The sequence below is a fragment of the Cherax quadricarinatus genome, chromosome 64, assembly GCF_038502225.1.
Source record: "Cherax quadricarinatus isolate ZL_2023a chromosome 64, ASM3850222v1, whole genome shotgun sequence".
Classification (NCBI taxonomy): domain Eukaryota; kingdom Metazoa; phylum Arthropoda; class Malacostraca; order Decapoda; family Parastacidae; genus Cherax; species Cherax quadricarinatus.
This window is the reverse complement of record NC_091355.1, coordinates 23,897,912-23,913,368: the sequence shown is the minus strand read 5'-3', so window position 1 is coordinate 23,913,368 and position 15,457 is coordinate 23,897,912. Positions and strand designations below refer to the sequence as shown.

At 44.3% G+C, this 15,457-nt stretch overlaps 3 long non-coding RNA genes across 16 annotated transcripts in view; 1 reads left to right on the top strand and 2 right to left on the bottom strand.

Annotated features, from left to right (window-relative positions):
* The window catches only part of LOC128704505 (uncharacterized), a 34,549-nt gene extending 32,670 nt beyond the window's left edge, over window positions 1–1,879 (top strand). The window contains exon 3 of the long non-coding RNA XR_011393801.1: window positions 1,778–1,879. This is a non-coding gene — a long non-coding RNA (uncharacterized lncRNA). The remainder of the gene's footprint in view (window positions 1–1,777) is intronic.
* LOC138854620 (uncharacterized) overlaps window positions 1–2,168 on the bottom strand; it is a 215,571-nt gene extending 213,403 nt beyond the window's left edge. The window contains exons 1-2 of one of the 2 annotated variants that reach the window (XR_011393804.1): window positions 2,044–2,058; window positions 1,964–1,989 (exon numbers count right to left, since the gene is read on the bottom strand). This is a non-coding gene — a long non-coding RNA (uncharacterized lncRNA). Of the gene's footprint in view, window positions 1–1,963 lie in introns of both variants that reach the window. The other variant, XR_011393802.1, reaches the window with a different exon arrangement.
* Window positions 2,169–2,659: 491 nt separating this feature from the next.
* Window positions 2,660–4,191, bottom strand: LOC128704506 (uncharacterized). Of its 13 annotated transcripts, none has more exons than XR_011393805.1 (6): window positions 4,054–4,191; window positions 3,640–3,741; window positions 3,434–3,588; window positions 3,070–3,173; window positions 2,886–2,989; window positions 2,660–2,831 (listed from the first exon to the last, which is right to left on the bottom strand). It is a non-coding gene; the product is annotated as an uncharacterized lncRNA (long non-coding RNA). The 13 variants fall into 13 exon arrangements; XR_011393807.1 differs by having other exon boundaries at window positions 3,460–3,588; XR_011393809.1 differs by having other exon boundaries at window positions 3,486–3,588.
* Between the last annotated feature and the right edge of the window lie 11,266 nt (window positions 4,192–15,457).

Genomic DNA, 15,457 nt, shown 5'->3' with positions numbered 1-15,457 from the left:
TTTGACACCTCGTTATGTACCATGACTCGCTGCCTCCCTGTCAGGTATTCTCTGATCCACTGCAGTGCCTATCCTCTCATGTGTGCCTGATCCTCTTGCTTTTGCAGTTACCTCTTTTGAGGAACTGTGTCAAAGGCCTTCTTGCAGTCCATGAAAATGCAATCTATCCACCCCTCTCTCTCTCTTGTCTTACTTCTGTCACCTTGTCATAAAACTCCAGTATGTTTGTGACAGAGGATTTTCCTTCCCTAAAATTGTGCTGGTTGTCGATTATACGCTTGTTTCTTTCCAGGTGCTCAACCACTCTTCTCCATGACTTTGCATACTATACACGTTAGTGTGTGTGTGTGTGTGTGTGTGTGTGTGTGTGTGTGTGTGTGTGTGTGTGTGTGTGTGTGTGTGTGTGTGTGTTTTGATATAAATAATTATTATTAAAAGAATACAGGTGAAATAAATAATTAGTATTAACAGAATACAGAAACAAATGCCACAGTGTTACTGTTACGCTGACACACAGTGTTACTGTTACGCTGACTCTCGGTTTCTCTAAATATCTCACAATTTTGTTCAACCTTCTAATATTACATTGTGATTATCGTCGTTATTAGCTAAAGCGACGAAAATCACCTTTATTATATTAAATATTCATTTTCACCTTTTTAATTTTTCATTTTATATATATATGTATTTTGTGCTGTTGCATCATTTAACAATGATAACAACCGTTTATGACCTCACTCTGGTTACTACTCGTCTGACGCCAGCTTACGTCAGAGGTGAGTGTTACTACTCGCCTGACGCCAGCTTACGTCAGAGGTGAGTGTTACTACTCGCCTGACGCCAGCTTACGTCAGAGGTGAGTGTTACTACTCGCCTGACGCCAGCTTACGTCAGAGGTGAGTGTTACTACTCGCCTGACGCCAGCTTACGTCAGAGGTGAGTGTTACTACTCGCCTGACGCCAGCTTACGTCAGAGGTGAGTGTTACTACTCGCCTGACGCCAGCTTACGTCAGAGGTGAGTGTTACTACTCGCCTGACGCCAGCTTACGTCAGAGGTGAGTGTTACTACTCGCCTGACGCCAGCTTACGTCAGAGGTGAGTGTTACTACTCGCCTGACGCCAGCTTACGTCAGAGGTGAGTGTTACTACTCGCCTGACGCCAGCTTACGTCAGAGGTGAGTGTTACTACTCGCCTGAAGCCAGCTTACGTCAGAGGTGAGTGTTACTACTCGCCTGACGCCAGCTTACGTCAGAGGAGTGTAGTAGAGCAGACAGTAGAGCGTCACTCTCGGTATAGTGAAGGTCTCCACGGGTCACTACTGTTAACCTAAACGGTGAAGCATTTGCTCTAGAACTTTATTCACTTAAGTCACCAGAAATTGTGGAATTTTCATTGTACAGAAGTTCTCGTGTGTAGAAACTTCAAGTTTTCTAAGTCAACATCATAATAAACTTAGAAAATAGAGGATGATGTAACTTTTTGTTCAACTGAATATTAAAGGTTCATTCAGCTATGAATGAAGCTTTTCTTTATTTATAAGTGGTATATAAAGTGTGTTTATGTATAATTAAGAAAAAGGTACAACAAAATACCCCAAGTCCATAACAATATCTACTTTATTAAATGTACATTTTACAAAGTTTTTCCATACAACGTTATTACGATATTACTAGAGAATAATTCTCCATAAAAACTCCCCTAGACTAACAACGTCTATGATTTATAAAGTTTATCTTAATAGTTACTCAAAGGAATTTCTCATAACATCTTTACAGGAGGTATGTGTTGACCGTGATGCCCACTACCTGTTGACGACCGTGATGCCCACTACCTGTTGACGACCGTGATGCCCACTACCTGTTGACGACCGTGATGCCCACTACCTGTTGACGACCGTGATGCCCACTACCTGTTGACGACCGTGATGCCCACTACCTGTTGACGACCGTGATGCCCACTACCTGTTGACGACCATGATGCCCACTACCTGTTGACGACCATGATGCCCACTACCTGTTGACGACACCGTGATGCCCACTACCTGTTGACGACCGTGATGCCCACTACCTGTTGACGACCGTGATGCCCACTACCTGTTGACGACCGTGATGCCCACTACCTGTTGACGACCGTGATGCCCACTACCTGTTGACGACACCGTGATGCCCACTACCTGTTGACGACCGTGATGCCCACTACCTGTTGACGACCGTGATGCCCACTACCTGTTGACGACCGTGATGCCCACTACCTGTTGACGACCGTGATGCCCACTACCTGTTGACGACCGTGATGCCCACTACCTGTTGACGACCATGATGCCCACTACCTGTTGACGACACCGTGATGCCCACTACCTGTTGACGACCGTGATGCCCACTACCTGTTGACGACCATGATGCCCACTACCTGTTGACGACCGTGATGCCCACTACCTGTTGACGACCGTGATGCCCACTACCTGTTGACGACCATGATGCCCACTACCTGTTGACGACACCGTGATGCCCACTACCTGTTGACGACCGTGATGCCCACTACCTGTTGACGACCATGATGCCCACTACCTGTTGACGACCGTGATGCCCACTACCTGTTGACGACCGTGATGCCCACTACCTGTTGACGACCGTGATGCCCACTACCTGTTGACGACACCGTGATGCCCACTACCTGTTGACGACCGTGATGCCCACTACCTGTTGACGACCGTGATGCCCACTACCTGTTGACGACCGTGATGCCCACTACCTGTTGACGACCGTGATGCCCACTACCTGTTGACGACCGTGATGCCCACTACCTGTTGACGACCATGATGCCCACTACCTGTTGACGACACCGTGATGCCCACTACCTGTTGACGACCGTGATGCCCACTACCTGTTGACGACCATGATGCCCACTACCTGTTGACGACCGTGATGCCCACTACCTGTTGACGACCGTGATGCCCACTACCTGTTGACGACCGTGATGCCCACTACCTGTTGACGACACCGTGATGCCCACTACCTGTTGACGACCGTGATGCCCACTACCTGTTGACGACCATGATGCCCACTACCTGTTGACGACCGTGATGCCCACTACCTGTTGACGACCGTGATGCCCACTACCTGTTGACGACCGTGATGCCCACTACCTGTTGACGACCGTGATGCCCACTACCTGTTGACGACCATGATGCCCACTACCTGTTGACGACCGTGATGCCCACTACCTGTTGACGACCGTGATGCCCACTACCTGTTGACGACCATGATGCCCACTACCTGTTGACGACCATGATGCCCACTACCTGTTGACGACCGTGATGCCCACTACCTGTTGACGACCATGATGCCCACTACCTGTTGACGACCGTGATGCCCACTACATGTTGACGACCGTGATGCCCAGTACCTGTTGACGACCGTGATGCCCACTACCTGTTGACGACCGTGATGCCCTCTACCTGTTGACGACCGTGATGCCCACTACCTGTGACGACCGTGATGCCCTCTACCTGTTGACGACCGTGATGCCCACTACCTGTTGACGACCGTGATGCCCTCTACCTGTTGACGACCGTGATGCCCACTACCTGTTGACGACCGTGATGCCCACTACCTGTGACGACCGTGATGCCCACTACCTGTGACGACCGTGATGCCCACTACCTGTTGACGACCGTGATGCCCACTACCTGTGACGACCGTGATGCCCACTACCTGTTGACGACCGTGATGCCCTCTACCTGTTGACAACCATGATGCCCACTACCTGTTGACGACCATGATGCCCACTACCTGTTGACGACCATGATGTCCACTACCTGTTGACGACCGTGATGCCCACTACCTGTTGACGACCGTGATGCCCACTACCTGTTGACGACCGTGATGCCCACTACCTGTTGACGACCATGATGTCCACTACCTGTTGACGACCGTGATGCCCACTACCTGTTGACGACCATGATGTCCACTACCTGTTGACGACCATGATGCCCACTACCTGTTGACGACCATGATGCCCACTACCTGTTGACGACCGTGATGCCCACTACCTGTTGACGACCGTGATGCCCACTACCTGTTGACGACCATGATGCCCACTACCTGTTCATGTTCATGTTCGTCACTCCATTTCGTTCAAGATAAATGAAGTAATAATGAAAATAAATGAAAATTAAATTGAGTAATGAGTAATGATTGCATCAAATTTTAGAGATGAGAAACAGTAGTGGCATCTGTGTCACTCTGCCACAGCCGCTGTAACACATCCTGTGTCAGTCAGGAATGTTGCCTTCATCTGTGTCACTCTGCCACAGCCGCTGTAACACATCCTGTGTCAGTCAGGAATGTTGCCTTCATCTGTGTCACTCTGCCACAGCCGCTGTAACACATCCTGTGTCAGTCAGGAATGTTACCTTCATCTGTGTCACTCTGCCACAGCCGCTGTAACACATCCTGTGTCAGTCAGGAATGTTGCCTTCATCTGTGTCACTCTGCCACAGCCGCTGTAACACATCCTGTGTCAGTCAGGAATGTTGCCTTCATCTGTGTCACTCTGCCACAGCCGCTGTAACACATCCTGTGTCAGTCAGGAATGTTGCCTTCATCTGTGTAACTACAGCCGCTTACCACTTCGCTTATCGCTTCACTTGATCTGTGTAACACTAACATAGCAGCTATAACGCACCTCTCACTTCACTTCTCACTTCACCTCCAGCACTTCATGTCTTTCATATTTCATGTATTAATCTGAATAAATTTGCATTTAGTAAAGTTATTTTTTCCAATCCTTTTAAAGTTTGATTGTAATGTGAAGGTGTACTAGTGGAAGTATGGAGCTTCAACCTGAGTCCTGGAAGTATGGAGCTTCAACCTGAGTCCTGGAAGTATGGAGCTTCAACCTGAGTCCTGGAAGTATGGAGCTTCAACCTGAGTCCTGGAAGTATGGAGCTTCAACCTGAGAAGCTTCAACCTGAGTCCTGGAAGTATGGAGCTTCATCCTGAGTCCTGGAAGTATGGAGCTTCAACCTGAGTCCTGGAAGTATGGAGCTTCAACCTGAGTCCTGGAAGTATAGGCTTCAACCTGAGTCCTTGAAGTATGGAGCTGAGAAGTATGGAGCTTCAACCTGAGTCCTGGAAGTATGGAGCTTCAACCTGAGTCCTGGAAGTATGGAGCTTCAACCTGAGTCCTGGAAGTAAGGAGCTTCAACCTGAGACCTGGAAGTATGGAGCTTCAACCTGAGTCCTGGAAGGAAAGAGCTTCATCCTGAGTCCTGGAAGGAAGGAGCTTCATCCTGAGTCCTGGAAGTGAGGAGCTTCATTCTGAGTCCTGGAAGGAAGGAGCCTCATCCTGAGTCCTGGAAGGAAGGAGCTTCAAACTGAGTCCTGGTAAGAAGGAGCTTCAACCTGAGTCCTGCAAGGAAGGAGCCTCATCCTGAGTCCTGGAAGTAAGGAGCTTCAACCTGAGTCCTGGTAAGAAGAGTGGGAGGAAGAAAAATAGAGATGGAAAGAGGTTGAGAAAGAGTGAGAGATGATACTCTCCTAAGAGATAACATTTGATAAGCAACAGTAACCTCAGGTCTTCCAGGGCTTCATTCCAGGTCTTCTGACATGAAGTCTTGCTAGCTTCCATAACTGCTAAATATCTAATAATGTACTTAATGATGTCCTTGATCACCCTACTTATGTCTCCTGGATCAACCTATTTTATCACCTGGTGTAGGAACACCATCCTGTGTGATGGAGAATAATGAGGAAACATTGATAGCTCTTCTTCGTATTACGTAATTGTCATAGAACACAGCAGCAGCAGCAGCAGCATAGTTCATTACCCAGTATTGTAAACACAATACCCATCATATACTGGTGTGTCCTTTCATCAGTCATTGTTACACTGGCATGTCCGTCCTACGTCACTCTATAATTAATAATAATAATAATAATAATAATAATAATAATAATATCTTTATTTACTACAAGTACATGTACAAGGTATACAGACCATAGCTGACATCAATGACATACTAAAATATAGAAAGCCCCTTATTATGCAGAGCATTTCGGACAAATTAGGTCAGTTTTGTCCCAGGATGGGACCCACACCAGTCGACTAACACCCAGGATGCGACCCACACCAGTTGACTAACTCCTAGGTACCCTTTTTTACTGATAAGGAACATAGACAACCAGTGTAAAGAAACACACCAAATGTTTCTACCCTTGCCGGAAATCGAACCCAGACCCCTCGCCATGTGAAGCGAGAGCTTTAGCCACCAGGCCACGGGCCACCGTGGCCAGGTGACCACGGATTTTTCGGCAATCAGATCTTAGGAAAGTAGCAGCTGGCATGGTGCCAGGCTGGAGATGTAATAATTCACATAATTACAAATACCAACAGAACAAGGTGTGTCTCCAAGCAGAGTTAAGAGCTAAGTCAGGCTAGTGTAGCAAGTCATCCATAAACAAATCATACAATTTTATTTTAGATGTCATAATAAGTATGACATCTAAAATAAAAAAAAGATGAAAGCAAGCAAGCAAGAGGAAATAGCAGCCAGTGTTTATCATCCTCGGGTACTGTTGATGTTGCCTGTAATAAAGCTATGTCCATACAATAAGGAAGAAGTGTGAATATCTGAGCAATAAAAGACATATCTTGGTAGTGTGCTAAGTGACTATAGTGATCAGTTATACGAAGACAAGTGAGAGAGGATTAACTGTGGCTCGACATCTGAGCTTCATCGCTGCCAGGCACCTCTGCAAGTACCCCTGTTTTGTGGGTGCTAGAGAGTTGAGTGTCTAGTAACTGACCTTCAATAAGCCTGAAGCAAAGGGTCCACTATACCCTAACTGAACTAGGAACAGAATTATTGGGAAGCAGACTAATGAAAGAAATGACTCCATAGTTCTTTAGATCTGCTCAAGACACATTCCATTAAGAAAAAGAAAGAGAAGATGTAAACTAGAAAAAGAGAGAGATGCTCCCTATACAGACGAAGGCGAGGAATCACAGAGCTGCTGAGAGTGGCCAATACATATATCTGAAAGGGAGGCACTGGTAAGTGAAATAGCAAATATCGAACTTAAGCTGAAGGAATCTTACAGGAGACAAGAATCTCAGAAAGAACTTAAAGCCATAATGGAAATTGATAAACAAACAAAATACTTCTAATCTTACGCCATATCTAGGGAAAAAACATCCAGTATTGAGCCTCTGCTTAGGCGAGACGGGGCATACACAGATGACAGCATAGAAATCAGTGAAATACTGAAGTCCCAATACGACTCCGTTCAGCGAGCCCTTACCCAGACTAAGGGTCGACAATTCAAATGAATTCTTTATGACAGAGACCCAAAATTTGGTTTTCTCAAAAATCTCTGATATTATCCCAACGCCACAAGACTTCGAAAATTCAATAAATGGCATGCCCATGCACTCTGCCTCAGGCCCGTTTTCATCAAGAACTGCAAGAAGCCCCTATAGCGTGCCTTCAGCATTCTATGGAGAGGAAGCATGGACACAGGGGTCATCCCACACACACTAAAAACAACAGACATAGCCTCACTCCACAAAGGTGGCAGTAAAGCAATTGCAAAGAACTACAGACTGATAGCACTAACATCCAATAACATAAAAATCTTTGAAAGGATTCTAAGAAGCAAGATAGCCAACCACCTAGACACCCATCAGTTACACAACCCAGGGCAACAAGGTGCTGGATGATATAGAGGATTAACAAAATGCAGATGAAGGATACGCAGATTTTGCAAATCCATAGACGAGTGTGACTATGGTGTTAAAGCACACAAAATGCGTGATAAAGGAATAACAGGAAAAGTTGGTAGATGGATCTATAACTTCCTGACAAATAGAACACAAAGAATAATAGTAATCAGAGTAAAGTCTGAGGCAGCTACGGTGAAAAACTCCGTTCCACAAGGAGCAGTACTCACTCCCATCTCATTCTTCATCCTCATATCTGATGCAGACAGAGATGTAAGTCATAGCACCATGTCTTCCTCTGCAGATGACACCCGAATTGCTATGACAGTGTCCTCTAACGAAGACACTGCAAGACATCAACCAAATCTTCAAATGGGCCTCTCAGTACAAAATGAAGTTCAATGAAGAGAAATATCAACTACTCAGATATGGAAAACTTGAGGAAATTAAAATTGTATCAGGGTATACAACAAATTCTAACCATATAATAGAGCGGAAAAGTAATGTGAAGGACCTGGGAGTGATGATATCAGAGGATCTCACATTCAAAGACCACAACAATGTATCTGCCGCATCTGCTAGGAAAATGATTGGATGGATAATGAGAACCTTCAAAACTTGGGATGCCAAGCCCATGATCACACTCTTCATATCGCTTGTGCTCTCTATGCTGGAATGCTGCTGTACACTTACTGCCCCCTTCAAGGCAGGCGAAATTACTGACCAGGAGAGTGAACAAAGACCTTTCACGTAACACATAAGTACGATAATGCAACAAAATTACTGGGAGCGGTTGAAATGTATTCTCTGGAATGCAGGCGAGAGAGATACGTGATAATATATAATTGGAAAATCCGAGAGGGATTAATTCCAAAATTGCTCTCGAAAATCACTCCCTATGAAAGCAAATGACTCGGCAGGAGATGCAACATTCCCTCAATGAAAAGCAGGGGCGCCACGAGTACACTGAGAGACAACACAATAAGTGTCCGGGACTCAATACTGTTCAACTGCCTCCCAGCATACATAAGGGGGATTACGAATAGACCCCTTGTAGCCTTCAAGAAGGCACTGGCCAGGCAAAAGCCTGGCTGTGGCTCGTACGTCAGTTTGCATGTGGCCAGCAGTAACAGCCTGGTTGATCAGACCCTGATCTACCACAGATCTGGTCTCAGACAGAGCCGGGGGCGTTGACCCCCGAAACCCTCTCCAGGTATACTCTAGGTATACAGTAATGATATTATTCTGTTTAATAACTGTGATATTGTGTAATTTTTATATAATAACAAATTGAACAATATGAACATCATAGAACATACAACCACAGCAACATAGATATTTAGCTTCATGCATATTATATATTGCATATTGCAGGTATATCATTTCTTGTAGTGTGAGAGAAACTCACACTACAACACAATGTACCTGAAAGAAACAGGACGATGGTAGCAGTCAGTATGAACCAGGATGATGGTAGCAGTCAGTATGAACCAGGATGATGGTAGCAGTCAGTATGAACCAGGATGATGGTAGCAGTCAGTATGAACCAGGATGATGGTAGCAGTCAGTATGAACCAGGATGATGGTAGCAGTCAGTATGAACCAGGATGATGGTAGCAGTCAGTATGAACCAGGATGATGGTAGCAGTCAGTGATAGCAGGCGGTATGAACCAGGATGATGGTAGCAGTCAGTATGAACCAGGATGATGGTAGCAGTCAGTATGAACCAGGATGATGGTAGCAGTCAGTATGAACCAGGATGATGGTAGCAGTCAGTATGAACCAGGATGATGGTAGCAGGCGGTATGAACCAGGATGATGGTAACAGTATGAACCAGGATGATGGTAGCAGTCAGTATGAACCAGGATGATGGTAGCAGTCAGTATGAACCAGGATGATGGTAGCAGTCAGTATGAACCAGGATGATGGTAGCAGTCAGTATGAACCAGGATGATGGTAGCAGTCAGTATGAACCAGGATGATGGTAGCAGTCAGTATGAACCAGGATGATGGTAGCAGTCAGTATGAACCAGGATGATGGTAGCAGTCAGTATGAACCAGGATGATGGTAGCAGTCAGTATGAACCAGGATTATGAACCAGGATGATGGTAGCAGTCAGTATGAACCAGGACGATGGTAGCAGTCAGTATGAACCAGGATGATGATAGAAGTCAGTATGAACCAGGATGATGGTAGCAGTCAGTATGAACCAGGATGATGGTAGCAGTCAGTATGAACCAGGATGATGGTAGCAGTCAGTATGAACCAGGATGATGGTAGCAGTCAGTATGAACCAGGATGATGGTAGCAGTCAGTATGAACCAGGATGATGGTAGCAGTCAGTATGAACCAGGATGATGGTAGCAGGCAGTATCAACCAGGATGAAGGTAACAGTATGAACCATAATGATGGTATCAGTCAGTATAAACCAGGATGATGGTAGCAGTCTGTATGAACCAGGATGATGGTAGCAGTCAGTATGAACCAGGATGATGGTAGCAGTCAGTATGAACCAGGATGATGGTAGCAGTCAGTATGAACCAGGATGATGGTAGCAGGATGATGGTAGCAGTCAGTATGAACCAGGATGATGGTAGCAGTGTATGAACCAGGATGATGAACCAGTATGAACCAGATGATGGTAGCAGTCAGTCCAGGATGATGAAACCAGGATGATGGTAGCAGTATGAACAGCCAGGATGATGGTAGCAGTCAGTATGAACCAGGATGATGGTAGCAGTCAGTATGAACCAGGATGATGGTAGCAGTCAGTATGAACCAGGATGATGGTAGCAGTCAGTATGAACCAGGATGATGGTAGCAGTCAGTATGAACCAGGATGATGGTAGCAGTCAGTATGAACCAGGATGATGGTAGCAGTCTTTGTATGAACCAGGATGATGGTAGCAGTCAGTATGAACCAGGATGATGGTAGCAGTCAGAATGAACCAGGATGATGGCAGCAGTGTTTGTATGAACCAGGATGATGGTAGCAGTCTTTATATGAACCAGGATGATGGTAGCAGTCTTTGTATGAACCAGGATGATGGTAGCAGTCTTTGTATGAACCAGGATGATGGTAGCAGTCTTTGTATGAACCAGGATGATGGTAGCAGTCTTTGTATGAACCAGGATGATGGTAGCAGTCTTTGTATGAACCAGGATGATGGTAACAGTCTTTGTATGAACCAGGATGATGGTAGCAGTCTTTGTATGAACCAGGATGATGGTAGCAGTCTTTGTATGAACCAGGATGATGGATGATGCAGTCTTTCTATGAACCAGGATGATGGTAGCAGTCTTTGTATGAACCAGGATGATGGTAACAGTCTTTGTATGAACCAGGATGATGGTAACAGTCTTTGTATGAACCAGGATGATGGTAACAGTCTTTGTATGAACCAGGATCATGGTTACAGTCTTTGTATGAACCAGGATGATGGTAACAGTCTTTGTATGAACCAGAATGATGGTAACAGTCTTTGTATGAACCAGGATGATGGTAGCAGTCTTTGTATGAACCAGGATCATGGTAACAGTCTTAGTATGAACAGATGATGGTAACAGTGATGGGATGATGGTAGCAGTCTTCGAATGAACCAGAATGATGGTAGCAGTCTTTGTATGAACCAGGATCATGGTAACAGTCTTAGTATGAACCAGGATTATGGTAACAGTCTTTGTATGAACCAGGATGATAGTAACAGTCTTTGTATGAACCAGGATGATGGTAACAGTCTTTGCATGAACCAGGATGAAGGTAGCAGTCTTTATATGAACCAGAATGAACAGTCTTTGTATGAACCAGGATGGTAAAGGTAGCAGTCTTTGTATGAACCAGGATGATGGTAACAGTCTTTGTATGAACCAGGATGATGGTATGTGATGGATGATGGTAACAGTCTTTGTACCAGGATGATGGTAACAGTCTTTGTATGAACCAGGATGATGGTAGCAGTCTTTGTATGAACCAGGATGATGGTAGCAGTCTTTGTATGAACCAGGATGATGGTAGCAGTCTTTGTATGAACCAGGATGATGGTAGCAGTCTTTGTATGAACCAGGATGATGGTAGCAGTCTTTGTATGAACCAGGATGATGGTAGCAGTCTTTGTATGAACCAGGATGATGGTAGCATTGTTTGTATGAACTAGGATGATAGTAACAGTCTTTATATGAACCAGAACCAGGATGATGGTAGCAGTCTTTGTATGAACCAGGATGATGGTAGCAGTCTTTGTATGAACCAGGATGATGGTAGCAGTCTTTGTATGAACCAGGATGATGGTAACAGTCTTTTGTATGAACCAGGATGATGGTAGCAGTCTTTGTATGAACCAGATGATGGTAGCAGTCTTTGTATGAACCAGGATGATGAGCAGTCTTTGTATGAACCAGGATGATGGTAGCAGTCTTTGTATGAACCAGGATGATGGTACCTTTGTATGAACCAGATGATCTTTGTATGGTAACAGTCTTTGTATGAACCAGGATGATGGTAGCAGTGTTTTTATGAACCAGGATGATAGTAACAGTCTTTATATGAACGAGGATGATGATAGCAATTTTTGTATGAACCTGGATGATGGTAACAGTCTTTGTATGAACCAGGATGATGGTAGCAGTCTTTGTATGAACCAGTGTTACTGTTCGAATCTTAATCTTTAGCCAGGTTAGTGCACACCGTAAGAATACACTTCACAGAATGAGAAGATTCTTCCAAACTTATAAATGTAAGACACAAATAATAGTTACTCAGTCTTTTCTAGTTTATTTTTATTTAGATATTCATAAATATCTATTAAATATCACTTCGTCAGAAACTTTCATTCACATAAGAAAATACTTAAATAGAATGTACATCAGAGTCCCCCTTCTATATGGTCACTACACTTGTTAAATAATCAGAGGAATATTACTGCTTCCTCAATAATGACATTACTTGTACACGAGTATATACATTGAGAAGGAACACTTTCACTGAGTAACTCCCTGGCATAAGGAATATATCACTTAAAGTTCTGAACTTGACACAGGTCGTCACATCGTAAACTGAGGGTAACAGTAAGTAACTCTCCGCAGACTTCACTTCAGAATAAACCTCAAGCTGGTTCAGGAGTTTCTACAACAGAATTCTCTATCGAAGTGAGAATAAGGCTGAGTACTAGAGGGGTAGCTCAGTCAATGCACACTGAGTCGGCAGAGAGAGCGAACTGAATTAACACAGTTAATCCCTACATAACATCAACTAGCCAAAAAGGAGAGGGAAGAGTAGGCTAAACTACCCTCCAAGGACATACCTTGTTTCAACTCTTAGCCAGCTGTTACCTACCTACCCAACACATTACTCAAAATACATAAATATATATATATATATATATACACATACCAGGGTATATTTCTAAATCAGATAATATTATAAACTAGTGGAATCTTTAATTTAGCTAATAATAAAGAAACCCCGAGTATAATATTAAGCGGATAATACATATATAAAATAATCTCATTATGATCTTGGTCATAACACCGCCCCCCCTTTCGACGACTAAACTTCGCCGTAAAAGAGGACTTCAAAAATAGAATATAAACCAGAATACATGTTATTCCTCTGACAAAGACCCTGATGACAAATGTTGCTTCTCCAATAAGAAAATTAAGTCTTGTGTCGCCAAACCACGTATGTGTAGACACCACGTAACCAGAGCTTCTGGTAGAAGAGGTGTTTCCCATAAAGTGACCCTTGGTAGCAGGAGAAGTCAGGGTAAGACAACAGGAGACTGCCACAGCAGAAATAAGATCTGGATACCATATGGTGGCTTACGTGACAGGTCTCCTCAGTGATTACAAGAATCAGATAACTGTAAGTAAACAAATATCATTAAGAAAATGCATTAAACAAATACATCTCTATAAAAATGTACCATAAATCCCCTGTTCTGTAAACTCAAATTTAATTACATGTCTTAAGGACGGGAGAGAGTGTCAGCAATCACGTCATCAGCTCGTCTAATATGGTTAATACTTACAGAAAAAGGTTGTATCCTGAGGGACCATCTTTGTATTCTAGCATTCTTAGCCTTCATGGTGTTTAAAAAGGTTTAGGGATTATGATCTGTTTTTACTCCCGAGATAAACCTCAAAGTGTTCCAAGGCTAAGACCAATGCTAGTGCCTCCTTTTCAACGGTTGCATAACTTAATTGATGGGGTTTCAATTTTGCAGAAAAATAACAGACTGGGTGTAAAAGATCAGAAGAGGAGGAAGGTTGAATAAGAACAGCACCGACTGCATACTCGCTGGCATTCACTTGTAAAGTAAAGGGAGCGCCGAACACCGGACTCTGTAGAACTGGAGAGGAACCAAGTAGACACTTTAGACGAGTAAAGGCTAACTCACTTATAGCCGTCCATTTAAAAGGAACTTTAGAACCTGAAAGTTCAAACAGGGGCACCGCCACTTGCGAAAAATTAGGGCAAAACCGGCGGTAGTAACCGGCCATCCCTAGGAACCTCTGTACACTTTTCTTGTCATGCGGAGCGGGAAAATCCATAATAGCAAGAATCTTCGCATTGACGGGGGCAACCGTACCTTGTCCTATATTAAATCCGAGATATTTTATCCGGGCCTGACCAAACTCACACTTGGCAAGGTTGACGGTAAAATGGTGTTCATCTAGCCTTTTCAAGAGCGCTTCTAGCAGAATCAGGAGTTGAGGCCAGTCATTGCTTAACATCACCAGATCATCTAGGTAGGCTTCAGTTCCTTCCAAGTCGTATATCAGCTGATTCATAAGCCTCTGGAAGTTAAACAGGCCTCCAGGCACTGTGAAAGAAGAAATCTCCTGCGCTTGGGACGATAACGGCACCTGATAATAACCACGCAGGAGGTCCAAACGACTGACATACTTTGCACTGGAGACGCTGTCTATTAGGTCGTCAACCATAAGAAGGGGGAATCCATCAGGCACCATTAGGGAATTTACTCTCGGATAGTCGGTACCGTCCGACTTAGGTACAAGGACACATGGTGAAGCCCAAGGGCTCTTGCTATGTTCAATCAAACCATGATTCAACAGGAAGCTTATTTCCTCCCGCAGAGCTTTATTCTTTACTGGGCTGACTCTACACAGAGCTTGTTTAACCGGAGCAGCTCCTTGCACGTCCACATCGTGGATCCCCATGGTGCACTGTCTGGAGATATCTCCAAAGAGACTTCTGTAAGTGTAAATCAAGTCTCGGATTTCACTTGCTCTTTCCTTTTCTAAGTTACCGAGAAAATCATCTAAGGTTTCCATTATTTCTGAATTCTTCAGTCTTATCTCTACTCCATGGGAACAATCTTCCTTACTTGAGTCATCTTGTGTCTTCACCGCAGCCACAGGGACAAGCCCATCGTAGTATTTCTTTATCTGATTTATGGTAAGTTCGAGTAGACTTTCTTCTTCCTGGTGTTCTTACCACATAATTTACCTTACTCAAGTCTTACATCAACTTACTCTTGTCCACTTATGTTCAGGAAGAAGTGGAATGCACTCCATTGGTTCACCCTCATACTTGGGTTGCAAGATATGGCCTGGCACTGGCTTTAAAGCTAACACCTTTTTCTCCCACATTTAATGAACACTCAACAGCAGTCTTGTCATAACGTTGTTTCATATGGTTTTGAGCTTGTCTGATGTTGTCAGCGGCCAATTGCCGAGTAAAAACCAAGTGTTCTTGCATTGCCCGTGG